This window comes from Schistocerca nitens, chromosome 6 (assembly GCF_023898315.1).
Source record: "Schistocerca nitens isolate TAMUIC-IGC-003100 chromosome 6, iqSchNite1.1, whole genome shotgun sequence".
In the NCBI taxonomy this organism is placed as follows: Eukaryota; Metazoa; Arthropoda; class Insecta; order Orthoptera; family Acrididae; genus Schistocerca; species Schistocerca nitens.
The window spans coordinates 696,447,350-696,471,837 of NC_064619.1; the positions used below are offsets into that span (position 1 = coordinate 696,447,350).

At 43.8% G+C, this 24,488-nt stretch overlaps 1 protein-coding gene and 1 pseudogene across 1 annotated transcript in view; one reads left to right on the forward strand and one right to left on the reverse strand.

Annotated features, from left to right (window-relative positions):
- Positions 1-24,488, forward strand: part of LOC126263574 (uncharacterized) — a 233,678-nt gene that overhangs the window by 170,781 nt on the left and 38,409 nt on the right. The window lies entirely within an intron of this gene.
- LOC126191782 (5S ribosomal RNA) lies at positions 19,860-19,976 on the reverse strand (annotated as a pseudogene).

Sequence of the window (24,488 nt, forward strand, 5' to 3'; positions counted from 1 at the left end):
AGTTCAGGCAGCACATTCGTACTTGCTTGGCCTGTTCTTGTGTGTTGTTGCAGTCACTGAAGTTTGCGCTGTCAGGTATCTTTTATGTGCATCTTAAAGTGAGTGTCATGTGCCCATATAACTTCTGTTTTGCTCGTCTGAGGGATCGTCTCCTGCAATTTATCTCTATTTAGCGAAATACGACTGCAGGCCTTGATTGTAGAAGATAGTCACATTATTCTAGAATGAGATTTTCACTCTGCAGCGGAGTGTGCGCTGATATGAAACTTGCTGGCAGATTAAAACTGTGTGCCGGAGCGAGACTCGAACTCGGGACCGAGCACTTGCCCGCGAAAGGCGAAGGTCCCGAGTTCGAGTCTCGGTCCGGCACACAGTTTTAATCTGCCAGCAAGTTTCAGTGACATAATTGTCTAAGACAGTCATCTACGTAGGTAGGATCTTCTGACTGTGCACTGTACACAGGACACAGTGAGCTTCGCCAGTAGGTTGCCGCTGGCGGCTGGTGAAGGCAGGCCACGTGCATCGCTGTTGCCCACACCTGGTGCCAGCCTGCCGGCTCTTACCGCCGGCTATTTACTGCTGGCGCCGCGGCCGCTGACAGCCGTGCCCGACGGGAAAACGGGTCTGGTAATGGTGGGATGGGGAGGGGGGTGGGGGGAGCGGCACGCAGGCCGCATCGCATCGCCTGTGATCGCATCGTGTGGAGCGTGCCACGCCCACCCCAGAACACGAGCGCCAGCGCCCGCGTTTGTCATGTGTAGGAACACGCGCGGGCCGTGCACCTTCTCACGTTCACAGCCGTGTCCTCCATGTACTTCTCGTGAGCTGCCCGTCGTCCCGACAGTGGAGAAACTCAGAGGATGGAGACTGAATTTGTATACCGTTCATTATCCAACTGCGGAAGTACCAGGCGCAGCCGTAATTCTTTATTCACGTTTATTGTTCATTCACACCATCATAGGTGCTGATACAACACAGAACATGTGCCACATCTACTATTAAACTATTACTAAACTGGTGTCACCAAAGGGTAGAACTTTTCGTACCAACAAGATACGCCGGAAGCCAACTGTAAAGTGCTCGCTGCACAAACTACCTGACCACGATATTATGGCATTATTGGAAACACACACTGACGTTATAGTAAACAAGCACAGTGGTGACTAAGGAAAGCACCTCGCATTGTGAATGGTTTCAAGACAGTTGTGCATGTACCATCAAGTGCTGCAGCATGTCCTCGTGAAACATCACGAGGTAACCTCACGATAAGCTGACTGGCATCAGTCCCACGTGCAATAATAACACTTGTACTCAGCGGTAGTTTGGCTCTGAGCACTAGGGACTTAACATCTGAGGTCATCAGTCCCCTAGAACATAGAACTACTGAAACCTAACTAACCTAAGGACATCACACACATCCATGCCCGAGGCAGGATTCGAACCTGCGACCGTAGCGGTCGCGCTGTTCCAGACTGTAGCGCCTAGAACCCCTCGGCCACTCCGGCCGGCTCGGCGGTAGTTTGTTTACATTGTTTGGCACAACTGCGGTATATTAACTGCTGCGGAATGGCGTGTGGGCAGAACGATGGTCAGCAAATCTCCATAACAGCTCTAATTTCTCTGATTTCTTCTTGTTGCGGTCATTTCGCGAGACCGATATCGAACGAAGTAATATATTGCCCGATTCTACCAGGAACGTACTTTCACGGAATGTGAGTAGTCACTGCCGGAAAACGCCTCTCTTGTAGCGTCTGTCACTGAAGTTTGTAGAGAATCTCCATAACGCTCTGGAACCGACTAAACTATTGCATGACGAAGCACACCCCTCCTCATTGGATCGTCTCTATCTCTTTTGCGTAGTCAACCTGCTAAGGATTTGAAACTGACGAGCAGCACTCATGAAACGGTGCAAGCGGTGTTTTGCAAACCATTTCTGTCATGGATGAATTACATTTTTTTAAAGATTGTTGCAGTGAATCTCATCCTGGAAACTGTTTTTCCCTCTATTAGTTTTATATGATCGTTCCAGTTTAAGTAGGGTCACCTGCCAGCTCCACACGTCACTGAACGTCTACATGTCTTCCGGCAGTTCGCAACACTGTTGGTAACCTCCCTTCAGGCAAACACCTCATCTGTGAAGAGCCTCAAAAATCTTCCGACGTTATCCACTAGACCATTTACATGGAGTGCATACATTAACACTCCTATCACACGTTCTTGGGACACATCTGATATTTTACTAAAAAAAAAAAAATTCAAGAGAAATAACTTCACAACAGGTCAAAAATGCTTTGGTCGACCTCTGGCCCTAATCCAAGTTATTCGGTTTGGCTTTGATTGATAGAATTGTTGGATGTCCTTCTGAGAGATATCGTGCCAATTTATGTCCAGTTGTCGCGTTAGATTGTCAAACAGTTGGAGGGACTCGCCCGTAATCCTCCAAACGTTCTCAACTGGGGAGAGATCAGGCGACCTTGCTGGCCAAGGTAGGGTTTGATAAGTATGAAGACAAGCAGTAGAAATTTGTCGTGTGTGGGCAGGCATTATCCTGCTGAAATGGAAGCCCAGGATGGCTTGCCACGAAGGACAACGAAACGGGACGTAGAGTATCATCGACCTACCGTTGTGCTTCTGAATCGAAATGGGTTAAAATGGCTATGAGAACTATGGGACTTAACATCTGAGGTCATCAGTCCCCTAGAACTTAGAACTACTTAAACCTAACTAACCTAAGGACATCACACACATCCATGTCCGAGGCAGGATTCGAACCTGCGACCGTAGCGGTCGCGCGGTTCCAGACTGTAGCGCCTAGAACCGCTCGGCCACCCAGGCCAGCCTTCTGAATCAAAGCTGATTTTTATACATGAGATTTCAGCTCTGCCGAAACGTCATCATGTGATAGAACAAAAAATGTTTGATTATTCTGTCATTATGTGCACCTACCCAACTATGCGTCTCGAAATCTGTAGTGACCTGTGCCTTTCTTTTTGCAATCGCTGGGAACCCTACGTTACTTCAACGACTTACGATAAACTACTGGTAACAGGGAAGCAAATTCTTCCGAATAACCTCTGTAGAATCTCACAGGTCCCTCATTCGATCCACATGACTTTGTACTATTGACTGGGATGACTAGATGACAGTCACTCAGAATTACTGAGATCCTTGGAAGAAGTAATCATGATAAAACTATTTCACATTGTATGTGAGATATGTCAGACAGATGATACAGCCTGAGAATTAAAGAAAAATGTAATAATGTAATTCGCATAAGAGCAAATTTTCAGAATTACTGAACCATTAGTTTAGTAAGTCATGGTTGCCAAACTATGATACGAATTATTTACGGAAGGACGGCCGGAGTGGCCGAGCGGTTCTAGGCGCTTCAGTCTGGAATGGCGCGACCGCTACGGCCGCAGGTTCGAATCCTACCTCGGAAATGGATGTGTGTGATATCCTTAGGTTAGTTACGTTTAATTAGTTCTAAGTTCTAGGGGACTGATGGCCTCAGATGTTAAGTCCCATAGTGCTCAGAGCCATTTGAACCATTTACGGAAGGCTGCAAATAGCTGGTAGAAGCCGATCTCGGGGAAGATCATTTTGGGTACTAGAGAAACGCAGGAACACAGGAAACATACTGACCCTATGACTTATCTTAGAAGATATGTTAAAGAGAGGCAAACCTATGCTTATAGCATTTGTAGATTTACACATGGCTTTTGACTGAAATACACTCTCTGTAATTCTCAAGGCAGCAGGGATAAAATACAGAGAGTGAAAAGTTATTCACAACTAGCAACGAAACCAGAGCTCAGTTCTAAGAATCTAAGGACATGAAAGGGAAGTAGTAATTGAGATGGGAGTGAGACAAGGTTCTTAGCTCTCACCAATGTTATTCGAGGAGAAAGTTGGAAGCCACATTAGAATTCTGAGAGCAGAAATAAAAGAAACGTTAAAGTTTGCTGAGGACATTGTAATTCTTCCAGATGCGGCAAAGGACGTGGAATCTGAGTTGAAGGGAATGGAAAGAAATGATGTAAGCGACGGTAATGGACTGTAGTAGCATTAAATCAGGCAATGCTGAGGAAATCAGATTAGCAAATGAGACAGTGAAAGTAGTACATTAATTTTGCTATTTGTTCAGCAGACTAGTTGATGACGGGCGAAGTAGAGAGGATGTAGCAAGAAAAGAGTTTCTCAAACTGAGAAATTTGTAAACATCGAATATAAACTGAAGTCTTAGGAAGTCTTTTCCGAAAGAATTTGTCTGGTTTTTGCCATATATGAATGTGAAACGTGGTGTCACAGAAGAATGTTGAAGATTAAAGGGTTAGATCAAATAACTAATGAGCAGATACTGAGTTGAGTAGGGGGAAAAGAAAGTTTGTGACACAATTTTACTAAAAGAAGGGATCAGTTGATAGGACACATGCTAAGACATAAAGGTTTCGTCAGTTTGGTAATGGTTGGTGGGTAAAAATTGTAGAGAGAAATTGAAGCATAAGCGCGGTAAGCAGGTTCAGTTGGATTTAGGCTGTAGTAGTTATTCAGAGATGAAGAGGCATGACAACAGTCTTCGGGCTGAATACCACAACAACAACAACATCATCATCATCATCATCATCATCACGTCGTCGTGATCGTACGGTATGAACACTCCGCACCGTTGCTGAGCACTGGGCGGCGCGGTGGAAATCCCGTCCCGTGGGAAGGCGGCCGGGGGTCTGCCAGGGAGGAGGATTGCCTGTACTCGCCTGGGGCGGACTGACACGTGTTCAGCCGGTGACGGGCGCTTCATCTATCATCCCGGCCGTCCGCATGCAGCGCGGCTCTACGCTGCCCAGGCAGCTACACCGTACGTAGTGCCTGCTGCCTGGCTGCCTGCTGCTAGGTAGAGGCCACAGATGCTACAGAATACTTACTGTCATCGAGACTGACGTTTCAGCGAATCTAGAGGTAGGGGGCAACCAACAACCAATCGTACATCTTTCTCGAGCGCCAGTGCTACCTGTATTACCTGTTTTGTACGATCTGTCAATCACGAAGTTATTTTATTTGAGCTGTAATCGATGCACCTCTTAGATCGATATTTTCTTGCGTGGGATGTTTGCAATCAGCCTCAAACATAACAGTCCTGGAAAGACGTCTGAAGTAGATAATTCGTAACTTCTGTGACAAAAGGCACGACATAGTTCCTAATATCGCGCACGATCTACCTCTGCCCGGCGTAGTGCAGCAAATGGGCGTGACATGGACTCAACGAGTCGTTGAAACTCTCTTGCAGAAATATTGAGCCTTGCTGCCTCTATAGGCAATGCATAGCCGGTACAGGATTTTATGCACGAAGTGACCTCTCGATTAAGTCCCATATATGATCGATGGGATTCGTCGGACAATCTGGACGGCCAAATCGTTCACTTGACAATGTCGAGAATGTTCCTCAAACCAATCGCGAACAACAGTGGAACAGTGACATAGCGCATTGTCATCCATAAAAATTCCGTTGTTGATTGGGAACATGAAACATGAAGTCCATGAAAGGCTGCAAATGGTCTCCCACTAACCGAACATAACCGCTTCCGGCCCACCAGTGAAATGTAAGCCATACGAATAAATAAACCATTTCCAGTCAATCATCGGTTCAATTGGACTAGGGAACCCAGAACATTCCCTGTAAACACAGCCCACACCATTATGGAGCCACCACCAGCCTGCACAGTGCTTTGTTGACAACTTGGGTCCATGGCTTCGTCAGGTCTGCTCCAAACTCGAGCCCTACTGTCAGCTCGTACCAACTTAAAATGTGGACTCGTCTGACCAGGTCACGGTTTTCAGTCGTCTAGGATCGCGCCGATATGTTCACGAGCCGAGGAGAGGAGCTGCAGGCGATGTCGTGCTGTCAGCAAAGGCACTTGCGTCGGTCGTCAGCTTCCATAACCCATTAATGCCAAATTTCGTCGCACTGTCCTAACGGATACGTTCTTCGTACGTACCACATTGATTTCTGAGATTATTTCACGCAGTCCACTAGCAATGACAAGTTTACACAAACGCCGCTGCTCTCCGTCGTTGACTGTAGTGAGAGGCAATGCCTAAAACTGGGTATTCTCGACACACTCTTGACACTGTGCATCTAGGAATGTTGAATTCTCTAATGAATTCTGAAATGGAATGTCCCGTGCGTCTAGCATTCAAAGTTTGTTAATTCCCCTGATGCGGCCATCATCACGTCGGAAACCTTTTGACACCAATCATCTGAGTGCACTTTTACACCCTGGTGCGCGATACTACTGCCCTCTGTATATGTGCACATTGCTATCCTATGCCATTCATCACCTCAGCCACTCAACAATTGTTAGGCAATGAACGTGAATAATAATAGTAATAATGATAGTGATAACAAATGGGAGATATATTTACCAGTTACATTTTCGATACTGATTCATTAGGCGACTGTACGATGGCTTCACAACAGGTATCACTCTGGGTGTGCATGAGAACATTCAGAACGACGTGAATCTTATTTGTCGGCAAATGACGCAGTACAGACAAGGTCATTTCTTGACATGTCACCTGTAAATAAACGTTCCACAAGATCTGATAAAAGCATGCAAGTCATCTGACAATGCCTATGTATATTCAAATCGGTAACGCTACTTTTTCAGTAAAGTAAACGAATACCATATTGTGGCTGGTTGTTGCTGTACGTTACAAACATTTTGTTTCTCATAACAACCAAGGTTCTCCATTGTTGTTGTTGTGGTTTCAATCTGAAGACTGGTTTGATGTTTTCTACTTTGAAGAGTAGTATTTGTGGTGTCACCGCTAGACACCACACTTGCTAGGTGGTAACTTAAATCGGCCGCGGTCCTGTAGCACATGTCGGACCCGCGTGTCGCCACTGTGTGATCGCAAACCTAGCGCCACCACATGGCAGGTCACAAGACACGGACTAGACCTCGCCCCAGTTGTACGGACGACATAGCTTGCGACCAGACGTACGAAGCTTTCCTCTCATTTGCCGAGAGACAGATCGAATAGCCTTCAGCTTAGTCCATAGCTACTACCTAGCAAGGCGCCATTTGTATCAGTGCTTATAGCCTACTAATATTCAAGAGAGATGTATTCCAACAAGAGAATAAAGTTAAGTATTATAAAACTACGTACTTTTCTTTAGTGCATTAATAAGTCTCCTGTTCCAGTACTTCAAGCCCGTCTGCGTTAGTTTAGCGTGCACCTAGCTACCTCATTGTGTCTAGACAGTATGAACTAGACACAACATTATTTGTATGGAGTGTAGTCATGTATGGAAGTGAAACATGGACAATAAATAGTTTGGACAAGAAGAGAATAGAAGCTTTCGAAATGTGGTGCTACAGAAGAATGTTGAAGATTAGGTGGGTAGATCACGTAACTAATAGGGAGGTATTGAATAGGATTGGGGAGAAGAGAAGTGGCGCAACTTGGCTAGAAGAAGGGATCGGTTGGTAGGACATGTCGTGAGGCATCAAGGGATCACAAATTTAGCATTGGAGGGCAGCGTGGAGCGTAAAAATCGTAGAGGGACACCAAGAGATGAATACACAAAGCAGATTCAGAAGGATGTAGGTTGCAGTAAGTACTGGGAGATGAAGGAGCTTGCACAGGATAGATTAGCATGAAGAGCTGCATCAAACCAGTCTCAGGACTGAAGACCACAAAAACAACAACAACAACTTTGAAGACTGGTTTGATGTATTTTACTCTGATGTTGTGGAAGACTCTTTGTCTCTGCGTAGATACTCCAAATCATAGTTATCTGAACCTGATTATTTCGTCTTCCTCTACAGTTTTTACACTCTTCACTTCTTTGCACTACCATACCGACGACCCCTTGATGTCTAGGATGTGTGCTGTCAACCGAACCCTTCGATTAGTCAGTTGCTATACATTTCTCTTTTTCTCCAGTTAGATACAGTGGCATCTAATTACTTATTCGAGCTGCCAACTAGTTTTCCACATCCTCCTATATCACTACATTTCGAAAGCATCTCTTCTTTTCTGGACAGATTATCGTTCACATTTCACTTCACTACAAGGCCACAATTCAGATAATACCTTCAGAAAAGACTTCCTAACATATTATATTCGGTGTTAACAAAATTCTCTTTTTTAGAAAATCTTTTCCTGCTACCGCCAGTCTGCATTTATATCCTACCTATCCATCGTCTGTTACTTTGCTGAGCAAGTAGCAAAACTAATCGAATACTTCTAGTGTCCCTAGTACATTGTACTCGCATTTGGGAGGATGACGATTCAAACCCACGTCCGGCCATCCTGATTTAGGTTTTCCTTGATTTCCCTAGATCGCTTTAGGAAAATGCCGGGATGGTTCCTTTGAAAGGGCACGGCCGACATCCTTCCCCATCCTTCCTAACCCGAGCTTGTGCTCAATCTCTAATGAACTCGTTGTCGACGGGACGTTAAACACTAATCTCCTCCTCCTCCTTGTAGTGCCCCATTTGCTAATCTAATTCTGTCAGAATCAGCTGATGTAAATCGACTAAACTCAATTACCCTTCTTTTACTGTTGTTGATATTTATTTTACAACATCTCTTCGTGGCACTATCCGTGCTCTTGCACGTCCTTTGCAGTTTATAACAGAATTACAATGACATCGAGAAACAGCAAATTTTTATTCATTTTTCCTGAACTTTAGCTCCTTTCCACTAACTTCTCAACTGCTGTTTACTTTCACGGCTCTCGATTCGATTCTCATAGCTGCAGTTTGACTTACGTACGAGTTGTAGATAAACTTTCGCTCCCTGTGTTTTACTCCTGCTACCTTCGGAACTTGGAGAAGTTTATTGCTGTGAACAATGTCAAAAGCTTCTGCTAAATCAAAAAATGCTATAAGCAAAGGTTTGCGTTTTTTCATTCTGTTTTCCACGATCACCATAGGATCAGCAAAGCGTCGTGTGTTCTTACCTATTTCCGTAACACAAACTGATCTTCTCCGAAATCAGCTTTCTCCCATAATGTCAGTATTTGACAAAATAGAATACTGTTAAAGTTTTTGTGTTGCAAGCACATACACTCTTTATAATATTTTCAGTGCAGTCACAGTTTCATCTAACAAAACCTTAGTTCGTGAAAGGGGGTTAAGTCTTTGTTCTAGTTTGCGACAGAAGTTCAGCTAATTGAAATTTTCCAACTCCATAATTATCGTGACTACAGTACAAGTAAATATGAGACAGCAAAATCCAAAGTTAAGGGACTGAAATGTTGGTCTGTTCAAAGATATTTTTTGAAAACTGGCGTGTCTTAACATCTATGGCAGTGATTTGTCTATTGTAAAAATGACTGAATGCATTATGAATCGAATTTTACGGTCAAATGTGGAGTTTACAGTGTGGGACAGTTTTGAAGTCGGAAGCTCTAACGTACCACATACAACAGAACAGCTGGCGCATTGATTAAGAGGACAGACTTTTATTCGAGAGGAAAAAGGATCACATCTTAAGACAGGCATCTCAAATTATGTTCAAGGTGTCAATGTTCTTGAAACGGCACTTCTTCCTTCCATAACCCATCCCATTCTGTTTACCTTTCCCTTTTCGTTTCCTTTCATTAATTAGTGTGATAGGCTTGATTTACTAACTTACGTCGACGTGTATCGACCGAAAAACGTTGCTAGTACTAGGCTGTGGGGTATGGCGATAGGTTCTTTTTGTTTCAGGGGCATCACAAGGAAAGTCGTTAGCATCCAAGAACGAAATAACAATTCTGAACTGGAAATAAAAGAGGAGCGCACACCTGTAGTCTTCCACCCGCTTCACCACATTTTCTTTAATGTCGAAAGACACCGTGGACAGAAATAAACTAGGAAGTATAAGTACATTTCGAAAGTCTATAAGTGGTGCGTCTACATGACTACCTTGAAAAGTGCAATTTGGGTTTCACACGGCCAATGTTTCCGGAATCCTCGCCGGTTAGCTTGGAAGAGGTGATTCTGTTCGAGATACAGCTTTGCATTTGAGGTCAGAATGTGTGACCAGTGACCAGTGCTTTACGCAACTACTGAGCACAGCTTTTGGTTCAAATGGCTCTGAGCACTATGGGACTTAACTTCTGAGGTCATCAGTCCCCTAGAACTTAGAACTACTTAAGGGGCTCCGGAAAGACTCAAAATCATGAAAAGTTCAATTTTTACTTTTTTGCGTTTTCTGAATCTGCAGACTATTACCTTTTAATAGATATATAATTTATTCAATTCCGAAGACTACAACTATTTTTAAATTTTTTTTGAAATGTGTTCTACATGGGCGTGACCCACTGTGGCGCTGTTAAACTGCTGTCAAATGGTGTTATTATTATCGTCCGTGTTCATCAGGTACATTTTAGTGATGTGAGATAAAGTATGTGTTGTGGCTAACCTGTGATGGTTCAATATATATCGCTGGTGTGATTGTCGATTGTTTCATGTTTATTTACTCTGTCGTTATCTCGAAAATATTCGTAATTAATTCTGTTTCTTGAGTCTCTGTTTTGTTGAAGTATAATAATGAGTAAAAGTAAAGTTATTAGAAATCCTCTGAAGGCTTTTAAGAAAAGGAGAAATGTTGGAAAGCCAAAGGTATGTGTTATTACTGTAAACAATAAAGACGATGAAAATTCCAACATAGCTTGTGCCCCAAAGAAGAAGACAGTTTGTGTAAATATAACAAAGGATTGCTAACTGGTGAAGTGTACACTCATAAGCATAGTCTGCCTCATGCAATAATGGAGGTGATAAAACCTATTTTCAGAGACTTAGCAGCACCTGAACTGTTGAAAAAGTGTATTCACGGAAAAACTCAAAACCCCAATGAAAGTGTAAATAGTGTTATATGGTCGAGAATCCCCAAGACTGTATTTGTTGGAATAGAAACACTTCACTTTGGTGTGTATGATGCTGTTGCGACTTTCAATGATGGCAACATTATAAGGTGCAAGGTATTTAGAAATATGGGAATGAAGATAGGTTCTAACATGGTACGAGCGATGCTTGCTTTAGACAAGGAACGCCTTCGGGCTGCAGACAGGGCTGTAAAGAGTCTAGAAATACAAGCAAGAGTAAACAGGAGGAGGAACAAGAGGAAGCTGGAGGAGGAGTTTGCAGATGATGAAGATAATCCATCCTATGGACCTGGAATGGACTAAAAAGTTAATCCAATCTTTGTCGCTGGATTCCCAAAACTTTTATTTTCTCATACTAATTACATGTTTTCTAAGGATCTTCCAAACATATTTGTTTCAAACTTTCAGTATATGTTACACAGTACCTTCTGCATAATGTAACACAGCCTTTTTCCAAAAAACTGTATATTTTTGAATATATAAATAAAAAATTGCAAAAAAATGTTGTGAATTTTCATTACAATTGAAAAAAAATCATCTTTAATAACTGAACTAAAATTTTGGAAAATCCCTGTGTTAAGTTGTAGCCCATATTCCAATAAATAATCTGTAAAAAGTTCAACTTCCTACCTTAAATACTTTGTGAGGAAAGATGTAATTTATAAGTGTTATTTTAACATTGCAAGTAGAGGGCGTCCTTAAACCTAACTAAGCTAAGGACATCACACAAATCCATCCCCTAGGCAGGATTCGAACCTGCGACCGTAGCGGTCGCGCGGTTCCAGACTGTAGCGCCTAGAACCGCTCGGCCACCACGGCCGGCAGCACAGCTTTTATTCGAGAGTTTCAAGAGAGACTAAAACTGCCCCAAATTCTTTTTGCAATCTGATAGTGATTCCATCGGACCCCGAGAGTTTGTGCAGTTTTAGAGTTTTCGGCTATTTCTCGACAGTACTAACACAGATATCCGTTTCAATCATCTTTTCTGTAACACTGCAAGAACTAAACTGGAAAAGTAGTCCTGGATTTTCCTTTGTAAATTAACTTTTGAAAACGGATATCGTTATCTTTTGACTCTTCGAATCCAACCACACCTGGGCTATGTTCTTCGGATTTTTCAGCTCCCATCTTCGAAAATGAATAACAGTTAACGCAGACATTTCCCGCGCGTCCTTTCCGAAAGGAAAATCTGTGTACAAACAACTTAAGGGCTGCAGTCGAGTGACGTGTTCGACAACCGACGATGTTTCGATACGTGAATACCCCATCATTTTGAAGGCACAAATGCAACGATAAAGCAGTGTGGAGGGAAACCTAAGCCTTCGGTGGGGGGTGTTGAGCAAGAACTAAAATACGACACACACGCACACACTGTAGTACCGTCCAAAGATCGATCGAGGTGCCATACCAAAGTCATGCAACTCGCATCGGTACCGGTACCACAAAAGTCAGCGATGCCATGCTGCAACCCGGACTGGCGAATGGCAGGCTCTGGCGGAGCCACACCCTCGTTTCCAGCTCCGCAGCGCCATTGCTTGGCCTCCGAGCAAGCAGAAAACATCGACTAATTACGATCTGTGTGTTACTTATCTCTTAGACGGAACTGTACTTTTGAACATTCAGAAGAGTTTAGTAAATGTGTGCGTCAACTCATGATTTAATATTGAAAGACAGTTGTAAGTATTCGGCATATTCCTGTGGCAATGGATTGTATAAATTTAAGTAAATCTTTTTATCATTCTTTTAATAAAGTGAACTAATATTTCATATGTTGTAGTTCCGATCGTCTCCCAGAGCAGTCAAAGAACTCACATTTATAACAGGATGATTATAGTTTCGTCAATCCATAACGCACTTAAACGCACGCACACACACACACACACACACACACACACACACACCGTAAACAACCGATGCCATCGCCAGTCAAAGGTGACTTACATCGGAGGTTATCAATAGTGAATATTAATTACCAACGGGAAACAAGTAGCATTGAATCCATCGCTCTGTCGTTTGACCGGAGCGAAAACAGTATTCCCAGTAGAATACGAACAAAAATCTCCTTCTTCTTTTTTTTCCTTGTGTCTTTGCGTGGTGTTGACGTAGGGTCGAGTTAGTTATTAACGGATTTCTCCAGGTTAATTTAGAGGGCGGTCGGATGCCCTTCCTTTCGCCACCTGGTTATCCTCTCCTCTGCCCCCCCCCCCCCCCCCCCCGCCAGGATGGAATATCTATACCTCATCTGTCTGCGAACAGAGCTATTCATGTGAAAGTGAGAGAAATTTTGTAAATGTTTGCATATCGTGTAACCTAGGCGGTGTAAGTAGGCTGTTTAGGTTTTTATGTTGGTAACGTCACCTAGCGCTCTGTATGAAAATCACTGACTGTTCTGTGTGCAGTCTGTGGCTGGTTTACATTGTTGGCATATTCGCTATTGTAGTGTTGGGCAGTTGGATGTGAACAGCGCGTAGCGTTGCGCAGTTGGAGGTGAGCCGCCAGCAGTGGTGGATGTGGGGAGAGAGAAAGAGTAAATTTGTAATACTGGATATTATGAACTGATATATATACATATATGATGACTTTTGAACATTATTAAGGTAAATACGTTGTTTGTTCTGTATCAAAATCTTTCATTTGCTAACTATGCGTATCAGTAGTTAGTGCCTTCAGTAGTTATAATCTTTCATTTAGCTGGCAGTAGTGGCGCTCGCTGTATTGCAGTATTCATGAAAGGTATAGGTTATTGTTAGTCAGGGCCATTCTTTTTTGGGGATTATTGAAAGTCAGATTCCGTTGCGCTAAAAATATTGTGTGTCAGTTTAGTGATGATCAGAATAAGTAGAGTGATGTCTGAGTACGTTCAGTTTTGCTCAGCTGTTTGAAAATCAAATAACATAGAGGTTTACCAGCACAGTAATTCATACATTTTTCAGCGGAACTTTGGTAACAGCCCAGTATTCACATAGTGTGGTGTGGGAAACCGTCTGAAACAGGGAAGAGGCACTTTAACACGCACAGTTTTCCTGGCGGTGTGAGATATTTGATAATTTCATCTCAACTGCTCCACTCATAACACTATCACAGTAGCAGGCAGTGCACGCTCGTCTTGCTCTAACACATAGGGTGACACGTACCAAGGCAATGTTTTGTAATAGCAGAAGTGCTCGGCTGTTCTAAGCGTATGTGACGCTTACGCCCCATACACTGATTATCTACGCTCCTCATGGACTGACCACTGTATGACATGCTACAAATGAGATCTAGACATCACCTTACCAATATCGTCCTTTACAGATCCTAAAGGTTCCCTAATGGTAGATGATGGTCGAAAAACAATTTACATCGTGTTTCCGCAGAATGCGGCCACTCCTGATAGAAATGCTACCTGCGTAAAGCCTAGTTTACACGACGAGACTGGGTTGCAGGCAGCTGCGCTATCGGCCACTGCGCATGCGCGCCGCGCGTTTGCGCAAATCGTTTGTGAAACTAAACAGCCCCGGCGTGTTCCAACTTTGGCGACACTAGTTGCATGAGTTTTGAGGTTATGTGTGTTCGCAGAGTGTAGACAAACTGAAATATGAAGTGGGGAACGGCGAATAATGTTCGCTTTTAGGATATCTATGCTTTACATAGGTGTTTGTGGAATTTCAGTGATGCCGATTACAAAAATAAGCAACATATTGCTGCCGCTGAGACCGTCATGTGCGATCATAACATAGATGGTTTGACAATATCTGAGCTGCAGTGCAAAATTTATTGACTTAGGAGCAGATATACAACTGAATTTAAAAAAAAATACAAGCAAGTGTATTTCTAGCTGTGGAATTCTGTCGTCTACAAAACTAAAATTCCGTCGTTCGAGTTGGCCGACTCTTTGTTAAGGAATATCGTTGACAGGAGAGAAGACTATACAAATTCAAGAAGCTGCATCCTTTATTCAATATTCATCTATTTCAAACGTCTCTGCAGTGCTCCCCATTCACATATGTTAGAATTTTGAAATAGTGTCTGTTCATATCTATCTTCAAGAGAGTACTTTGCAAACCATTCTCTTCTTAATGCGGGCTGCTTCGAATAATTATTGTAGCTAATGTTATGAATTATTACTGTTAATGTGAATAATTATTGGTGTTCATGAAATAGCGTCATCAGCAACTAAAACCGTATCTTATAGCAGCCGAGTGTTCTCGATTGTAATGCACGCGCCGGCCGGTGTGGCCTTGCGGTTCTAGGCGCTTCAGTCTGGAACCGAACGACCGCTACGTTCGCAGGTTCGAATCGTGCCTCGGGCATGGATGTGTGTGCTGTCCTTAGGTTAGTTAGGTTTAAGTAGTTCTAAGTTCTAGGGGACTGATGACCTTAGATGTTAAGTCCCATAGTGCTCAGAGCCATTTGAACCATTTTGTAACGCACGCAATATATGTAATTTTAGTTCTGGCGACAGTGCTTCATGCATTACAGTACCTTTATTCCTTATCGCATAACTAACTCTATTGAGAGGAAATGTGAACAGTTCTGGTGGCATTCTAAGATAATTAAAAGAAGTTCTTGGATTTTCCGTTATGAATTATTTCAGCAAGGATGCTGAGCGCCGGCCGCGGTGGTCTAGCGGTTCTAGGCGCGCAGTCCGGAGCCGCGCGACTGCTACGGTCGCAGGTTCGAATCCTGCCTCGGGCATGGATGTGTGTGATGTCCTTAGGTTAGTTAGGTTTAAGTAGTTCTAAGTTCTAGGGGACTGATGACCACAGATGTTAAGTCCCATAGTGCTCAGAACCATTTTTGATGCTGAGCAACCGAGCTGACATCTTTTCTTCATCCAGTCACGAATCGAAATACTTTTTTTAAGCGATTCCACGCAACAAAATTTAACTACCACAACACGTGCGACGTGCAGCTGCAGGGACCCACGAAAATGATGAAACTGAAGTGTATACTGTGGTGTCATCGCCAGACACCACACTTGCTAGGTGGTAGCCTTCGAATCGGACTTAGCGAGGTGGCGCAGTGGTTAGCACACAGGACTCGCATTCGGGAGGACGACGGTTCAATCCCGTCTCCAGCCATCCTGATTTAGGTTTTCCGTGATTTCCCTAAATCGTTTCAGGCAAATGCCGGGATGGCTCCTTTGAAAGGGCACGGCCGATTTCCTTCCCAGTCCTTCCCTAACCCGAGCTTGCGCTCCGTCTCTAATGACCTCGTTGTCGACGGGACGATAAACACTAACCACCACCAGCAGCACATTCAAATCGGCCGCGTTCCGTTAGTATACGTCGGACCCGCGTGTCGCCACTACCAGTGATTGCAGACCGAGCGCCGCCACACGACTGGTCTAGTCTAGAGAGACTCCTTAGCACTCGCCCCAGTTGTACAGCCGACTTTGCTAGCGATGGTTCACTGTCTACATACGCTCTCATTTGCAGAGACGACAATTTAGCATAGCCTTCAGCTACGTCATTTGCTACGACCTAGCAGGGCGCCATATTCAGTTACTATGAATTTATTCTGAACAGATAATATTGTGAATCATGTACCGTCAAGAGCGACGCTCATCATTAATGGATGAAAGTTAAGTATCAAACTAATTACGTCCGCTTTCTGAATTCTAATTCCTTGTCATGTTCTAGACCTCACGTCGGTGTAGTCCTTCCCTCCTCACGCAAGCGTGCGTGAGCTAAAACGCGTGCATTTCGGCCTCCTCTAGTAACACAGTGTTGGCTCTTCTGCCGACACAACATATACTGGCGTCGCCATGTGTACAGTCAAATATGAAACCACTTACGTGGAACTCATTCCACGCAACGAGTGGCGCAATCCAATGCCTTCGTGTAAACCAGGCTTAAGGTCAAAAGGCCACCCGATTCACGGCACGTCGATAAGGCAACGCCCGTCCGGTCTGCCTCCGAAAGGTGACTTCGAAGCGGGGTAGCTCAACTGACAACAATCCAGGGTCTGGGACGTGTGGTTGTTGCGCCGCTGCTGAGAACTGCTGCGAGGAATGCGCCGCAGTCGCAGATTACGCTGCTGAGCGCGTCCCGTGTGGTCATTTCTGAGAGCGCACCTAGCACGTCGGAATCCGCGACCTCGTGTGGAAGGCACGAGCGCCGCGGACTCGCCAGCAGCATCCGCGAAGTGTCGCTACGACGCCGGCCGGCCGTAAACAGCGGCTGTCCCACGGCGTGACACGGCGAGGGCGGGGCCGTCCTTGGCGCCCACGTGGACAGCGTACCTGCTGTCCGGCCGGTGGCCGCTATACTGCTGCTGCTGCTGGCGGGCGGCGAACACTCGGCGTGTGTGCGCGTGTTTGCTTGGGGCGCTCCACGCGGAGCGACCTTGCTAAATACACTGTTGTTGTTGTTGTGGTCTTCAGTCCAGAGACTGGTTTGATGCAGCTCTCCATGCTACTCTATCCTGTGCAAGCTGCTTCATCTCCCAGTACCTACTGCAGCCTACATCCTTCTGAATCTGCTTAGTGTATTCACCTCTTGGTCTCCCTCTACGATTTTTACCCTCCACGCTGCCCTCCAATACTAATTTGGATATCCCTTGATGCCTCAGAACAGGTCCTACCAACCGATCCCTTCTTCTAGTCAAGTTGTGCCACAAACTCCTCTTCTCCCCAATTCCATTCAATACCTCCTCATTAGTTATGTGATCTACCCATCTAATCTTCAGCATTCTTCTGTAGCACCACATTTCGAAAGCTTCTATTCTCTTCTTGTCCAAACTATTTATCGTCCATGTTTCACTTCCATACATGGCTACACTCCATACAAATACTTTCAGAAATGACTTCGTGGCACTTAAATCTATACTCGATGTTAACAAATTTCTCTTCTTCAGAAACGCTTTCCTTGCCATTGCCAGTCTACATTTGATATCCTCTCTACTTCGACCATCATCAGTTATTTTGCTCCCCAAATAGCAAAACTCCTTTACTACTTTAAGTGTCTCATTTCCTAATCTAATTCCCTGAGCATCACCCGACTTAATTCGACTACATTGCATTATCCTCGTTTTGCTTTTGTTGATGTTCATCTTATACACTCCTTTCACTTAGGAGCCAAAACATTGCGACCACTGAATCGGATTTTCTCGTGGTGGCATCCATGCATAAAATCTTCTCAGTTTTCAGATCACGTCAAATTGAAAACTCGAGCTTTCGAAGAATATCAACTTCTTCGTCAGGTGATGACTGTTGCTGAGAGTCAAGTCTGCTTCCTCCATAGTGGCGCTCAGGTTTTTGCACTTGATGGTCGAAGTAATTTTGACTGCGTCATTCTGTCTACAGCAAGTCGACTCATCCAGATCTTTATCTACATGAGCGCAGTCTGTGCTGAGCACTTTATTCTACAGGATGGTTCCGTGATGTTGTCACAAACTTTCGGGGACGATGAAGAAGGTTAAATCTATCAATTTGGGGTCAGGAAACCTGGTCTGAAAACGACAGAGTCGGATATTATCAGCCAAATTCGTTCTGATCAGTTGAATAGGTGTACCGCTACTGTTGTTGCTAAGATTGTAGACTAGGCAACTTTCAGACGTGTCAGAATGAACCAAAGCAAGAAAAAAGTGTCTAGTAAACATGGGCTCTAAAATGCATACCTTAAGAGGCAATACTGACCCTACGACTTATCTTACAAGCTAGATTAAGGAAAGGCAAACCTACGTTTCTAGCATTTGTAGATATAGAGAAAGCTTTTGACAATGTTGATTGGAATACTCTCAAATTCTGAAGATGACTGGGGTAAAATGCAGGGAGCGAAAAGCTATTTACAATTTATACAGAAACCAGATGGCAGTTATAAGAGTCGAGGGGCATGAAAGGGAAGGAGTGGTTGGGAAGGGAGTGAGAAAGGGTTGTAGCCTATCCCCGATGTTATTCAATCTGTATATTGAGCAAGCTGTGAAGGAAACAAAAGAAAAATTCGGAGTAGGTATTAAAATTCTTAGAGAAGAAATAAAAACTTTTAGGTTCGCCGATGACATTGTAATTCTGTCAGAGACAGCAACAAAGGACTTGGAAGAGCAGTTGAACGGAATGGACAGTGTCATGAAAGGAGGGTATAAGACGAACATCAACAAAAGCAAAACGAGGATAATGGAATGTAGTGGAATTAAGTCGGGTGATGCTGGGGGAATTATATTCGGAAATGAGACACTTAAAGTAGTAAAGCAGTTTTGCTATTTGGGGAGCATAATAACTGATGATGGTCGAAGAAGAGAGGAGACAAAATGTAGACTGGCAATGGCAAGGAAAGCGTTTCTGAAGAAAAATTTGTTAACATCGAGTATAGATTTAAGTGTCAGGAAGACGTTTCTGAAAGTATTTGTATGGAGCGTAGCCATATATGGAAGTGAAACATGGACGATAAATAGTTTTGACAAGAAGAGAATAGAAGCTTTCGAAATGTGGTGCTACAGAAGAATGCTGAAGACTAGATGGGTAGAACATATAACTGATTAGGAGGTATTGAATAGAACTGGGGAGAAAAGTTTGTGGCACAACTTGACTAGAAGAAGGGACCGGTTGGTAGGACATGTTCTGAAGCATAAAGGGATCACCAATTTAGTATTGGAGGGCAGCGTGGAGGGTAACAATCGTAGAGGGAGACCAAGAGATGAATACACTAAACAGATTCAGAAGGATGTAGGTTCAGTAGGTACTGGGAGATGAAGCAGCTTGCACAGGATAGAGTAGAATGGAGAGCTGCATCAAACCAGTCTCAGGACTGAAGACCACAACAACAACAAGAGCAATGAGCACTTATTCGTGTTCTGCACTCCGTCTGCAGGCCACAAGTGGCCCATCGGGATCATCCGACCGCCGTGTCATCCTCATGAGGATGCAGATAGGAGGGGCGTGTGGTCAGCACACCGCTCTCCCGGTCGTTATGATGGTTTTCTTTGACCGGAGCCTCTACTATTCGGTCGAGTAGCTCCTCAATTGGCATCACGAGGCTGAGTGCACCCCGAAAAATGGCAACAGCGCATGGCGGCTAGATGGTCACCCATCCAAGTGCCGGCCACGCCCGACAGCGCTTAACTTCGGTGATCTCACGGGAACCGGTGGATCCACTGTGGCAAGGCCGTTGCCACTATTCATGTTCGCCACTCTTCTATTGAAAACGTGATCATAGTTCTCAAGATCTGCATTTTAGAGCCCATATTTATCGCACTTTTTTTCTTGTTTCATCCGTATTACCGCCTTTCAAATGTAATAACCAAGAGGTCTGCACTAGAAGAGAGTGTTTCATGGTATCGAAGGCGAACAATTGCTCATAGCTCTTAAGGTAAGCATCTGATTTCCTTTTTCAGCAGCATATTGTACATCCTCATACGGCTGCTGCTACGCAACTTAGTATTCGAGGTGTACTATGTGTGACCAAGGCAAGCAAGGGCACCAGAGTTGTCACCAGCTGAACACGTATGGGCCCTTGTGCGTTCTCCAGGGCCAGCGAGAACCTTTGCCAAATCGCAGCAAAAGGCACCAGATGCTTGGGACAGTCTGTCGCAGAATGTCGTTCGTCATCCTTATGATAGTTTACATGCGAGAGTACAACTCTGCGATATCACACTGTGTTTTGATGCGACTGTTTGGATACCATTACTAACACTTGTGTGTTTCATTTGGTCTGCTATCATATACTCCTACAATGATGAACTACGTCTCATTGCACTTGTCAATAAAATAACTTAATCCTTAAGGGCAGTGCATTTTTTTCCGGCAGTGAATTGAATTCCTAAAATATCCAGGAACGATAAAGTTGCTCGACAAACAACATCTAAAAAAGTGGTATAAATGGGACAAAACCACCGAACAGAATAATTAAAAACGTGTTTTTTGCAGAAACAATAATACATACCTAACGGAATATTACGAAACAACTTTTAAAACTGGTCTGATCTAAATACTTAGACATTAGGAAACAGGACGAAAGGAAACAGGAATGAAGGAACTAGAGTGATTTGCGCCATAAAAAGGTTTTCAACAAAGCAACTGGACTCCCCTACACACACAAAAAAAGAGGAAAAAAGGTAGCTTTAAATGGTTCAAATGGCTTTAAGCGCTATGGGACTTAACATCTGAGGTCATCAGTCACCTAGACTTAGAACTACTTAAACCTAACTAACCTAAGGACATCACACACAGCCATGCCCAAAGCAGGATTCGAACCTGCGACCGTAGCAGCAGCGCCGTTCCGCACTGAAGCGCCTGGAACCGCTCGGCCTACAAAAGGTACATTCTGTAAATATGTTTCACAGAACTGTCGGAAACCTGCATTGATTTTTCACATCTTTTTGCATATTAATTTCGGTATCGCTAACGTTTCTTGCAAATATCTGACAAACTGTATCTTTGAAATAACTCGTGAGGGCATATTGAGTTGGTCGTATTTAGGAAACTGCACATTTAATTACAAAATGGTATGTCAAGGGTCCACGACATTTCTTCCTTTCTAAGAAAATGGAAACCGATATGCCTACATAACAGTTACAGCACAGAACCTTTACGGCAGCTGTGGGGTAAGTTCCCCGCCAGGTGAGCGAGTACGAGGCTTTACGGAGATGACGCATTTTTTCAAAGGCGAACGTCGTCGTTGTGGCATGAGGTCTTGTTATTACGGCACGTTAATTTTCTCAGCAGTCACGGAATAGTCCGCAGTTAAGCCGTAATTAAACTCAATGCAATACTAGCACAAGCGCTTATCAACGAGTTGTGTCTAATCAGGTAACGCAACAGCGCTAATGAAATCCGTTTTTATTGTGAGTACGAAACTTAAAACGAAAACAGGTACGAAAATTACAAACGCTCTTATAAGGCTAGATTCAGACGTTATGATGATGCAGAGCCACTAGTAAGAGTGTATGCGTCAGAGTCTCTTATGCAGAACAAATTTAGGAAGCTACAAAAAAGGAAGAAGAAGCCTATGAGAAAAATGGCTCTGAGCACTATGGGACTCAACTGCTGAGGTCATTAGTCCCCTAGAACTTAGAACTAGTTAAACCTAACTAACCTAAGGACATCACAAACATCCATGCCCGAGGCAGGATTCGAACCTGCGACCGTAGCGGTCTCGCGGTTCCAGACTGCAGCGCCTTTTACCGCACGGCCACTTCGGCCGGCCTTATGAGAAAAATTTTAGTACCACAGAAAATTATGAGTAAAACTTTTTAGAAGAATAAAAGTGAGGACACAGTAAAAATTTTGTAAACGCAATGGACACACTATGGAAAGGGAGGATGAAAATGTATGTTTAGCCTCAGTGAACAAAAAGATGCAGGATAGGTTGGTGCGAAATCAAGATTATGCAGAACGGAATGGAGTTAAGAAACCAAGTTAAATTCACGAGAATAATGGAGGAACTACCTAAAAGCACTTTCATAAAAAATTTTAACAATGGAATAGGGGAAGATAAGAAGCGAAAGAAGAAGCCTCATACGGCTGGAAATTGAGAACAAAGATTTAGACTAAAACAGTTATCCTGGAAGTAACTGAGGAGGTGAATGAGACAACTTTATACTCTGAGATGACAAAAGTCATGGGATACCTCCTAATATTGTATCGGAACTCTTTCTTCCCGCCGTAGTGAAGAAACTCCACATGGCATGGACTGAACAAGTCGTCGGAAGGCCCTGCAGAAATACTCTTTTTGAACAATGCTGCCTCTATAGCCGTTCAGAATTCCGAAAATGTTGCCAATGCATGATTTTGTGCATGAACTGACCTCCCAAATATGTCCCATAAATATTCGATGGGATTAGTGTCGCGCGATCCGGATGACCAAATCAGTCGCTCGAATTCTCCAGAATGTTCTTCAAACTACCCGCGAACAATTGCGACAAGGCGCATTGTCGTCCATAAAAATTCCTTCATTGTTTGGGAACATAAAAGTCTGTGAAGGGGTGCAAATGGTCTCCAAGTAGCTTAACATAACCATTTCAGTCAATGGTCGGTTCAGTTGGACCAGAGGACCCATTCTACTCCATGTAAACACAGCCCACGCCATTATGGAGCAACCGTCGGCTTGTACAGTGTCCTGTTGAGAACTTTGCTCCATGTCTTCGTGGGGTCTGCGCCACACCCAAACACTACTATCAGCTTTTACCAAGTGAAATCGGGACTCATCTGACAGGCCACAGTTTTTCTGTCGTCTACGGTCCCAGGAAAGGCGCTGCGGGCAGTTGCGTCTTTCGTCTGCTGCCATAGCCCATTAATGCCAAATTTTACCATACTATCCCAACGGATACGTTCCTCGTACGTCAAACATCGATTTCTGCGGTTGTTTCCCGTAGTGTTGCTTGTCTGTTAGCACTGACAACTCTATGTTAACGCTGCTATTCTCGGTCGGCTACTGCTTTGCCCGTGGTGAGACGTAACACCTGAAATGTGGTATTCTTGGTGCACTCTTGACATTACGTATCTCGGAATACTGAATTCCCCAACTATGTCCTAAATGGAATGTTCCACGTGTCTAGCTCCAGCTACCAATCCGCGTTCAAAATCTCTTAATTTCCGTCGTGCAGGCGTTATCACGTCGGAAATCTTTTCACATCAATCATCTGAGAACAAATGAAAGCTCGACCAATGCACCGCCCTTTCACCTTGCAGACGCGATACTATTGCCATCTGTATATGTGCATATCTCAGTCTATTAATCCTGATAAAATTATTACTGGAAGTAAAATAATGGGAGCGGATTCAGCGACATTTAGAGGAAGGTGCATATTTTTATTTTACAAAACCTTCGGTAAACACTTTATCGAAATATTCCTACAATAACGAATGTGAGAAATATGGTCGACATAATTCCGCATGTAGAACAATAATCAGAGAAAGCGAAGTAGGTTAGAATTTTTGCGCACCAAAAGGAATTCTTCAGTTCTCAACTAGAAAATGAGCTTGAGGAAAGCGGGAATCTGCAGTTTGATTTAACTTATTTTAGTTAGTACTTCACTATTTACGCTTATCAGTCCTGTGGCAACTCCCTAGCCGGCCGTTGTGGACGAGCGGTTCTAGGCGCTTCAGTCCGGAACCGCGCTGCTGCTACGGTCGCAGATTCGAATCCTGCCTCGGGCATGGAAGTGTGTGATGTCCTTAGGTTGGTTAGGTTTAAGTAGTTGTACGTGTAGGGGACTGATGGCTTAGAGGTTAAGTCCCATAGTGCTCAGAGTCATTTGAACCATTTGAAAGCAAAAGAAAAGAGAAAGGGAAAGAGAATAGGATGGGTTATAGAAGCTCCATATTTCTCACCACATGTGCCTCATCTCTTGAGAAAATTCAGTAATTTCAAAAAACGAAAAGACAAGAAACAGAATGGATCAGTTTTGAGAGTAGCATCGTTTGTCTGGAGTTTCAAATTGGAAATACAGTATTCAATTGATCATAACTTTACATAGACGGAATTTTAAGGTTTTCTACTTTTTTGCCGTTTTTTGCTCATTTCTTGGGATGCACATATACTTGATTTGGGCCACGGGTTGGGCGTTCCTGTTCTAGTGCATGCACCAATTTACTAGGGTTTGCTATTCATCGGACGCTTCATGCGTTTATTTGCGCTCACAGTACGTCATATGATCTCACGTTGTATACCTCTAGGTCCATTTT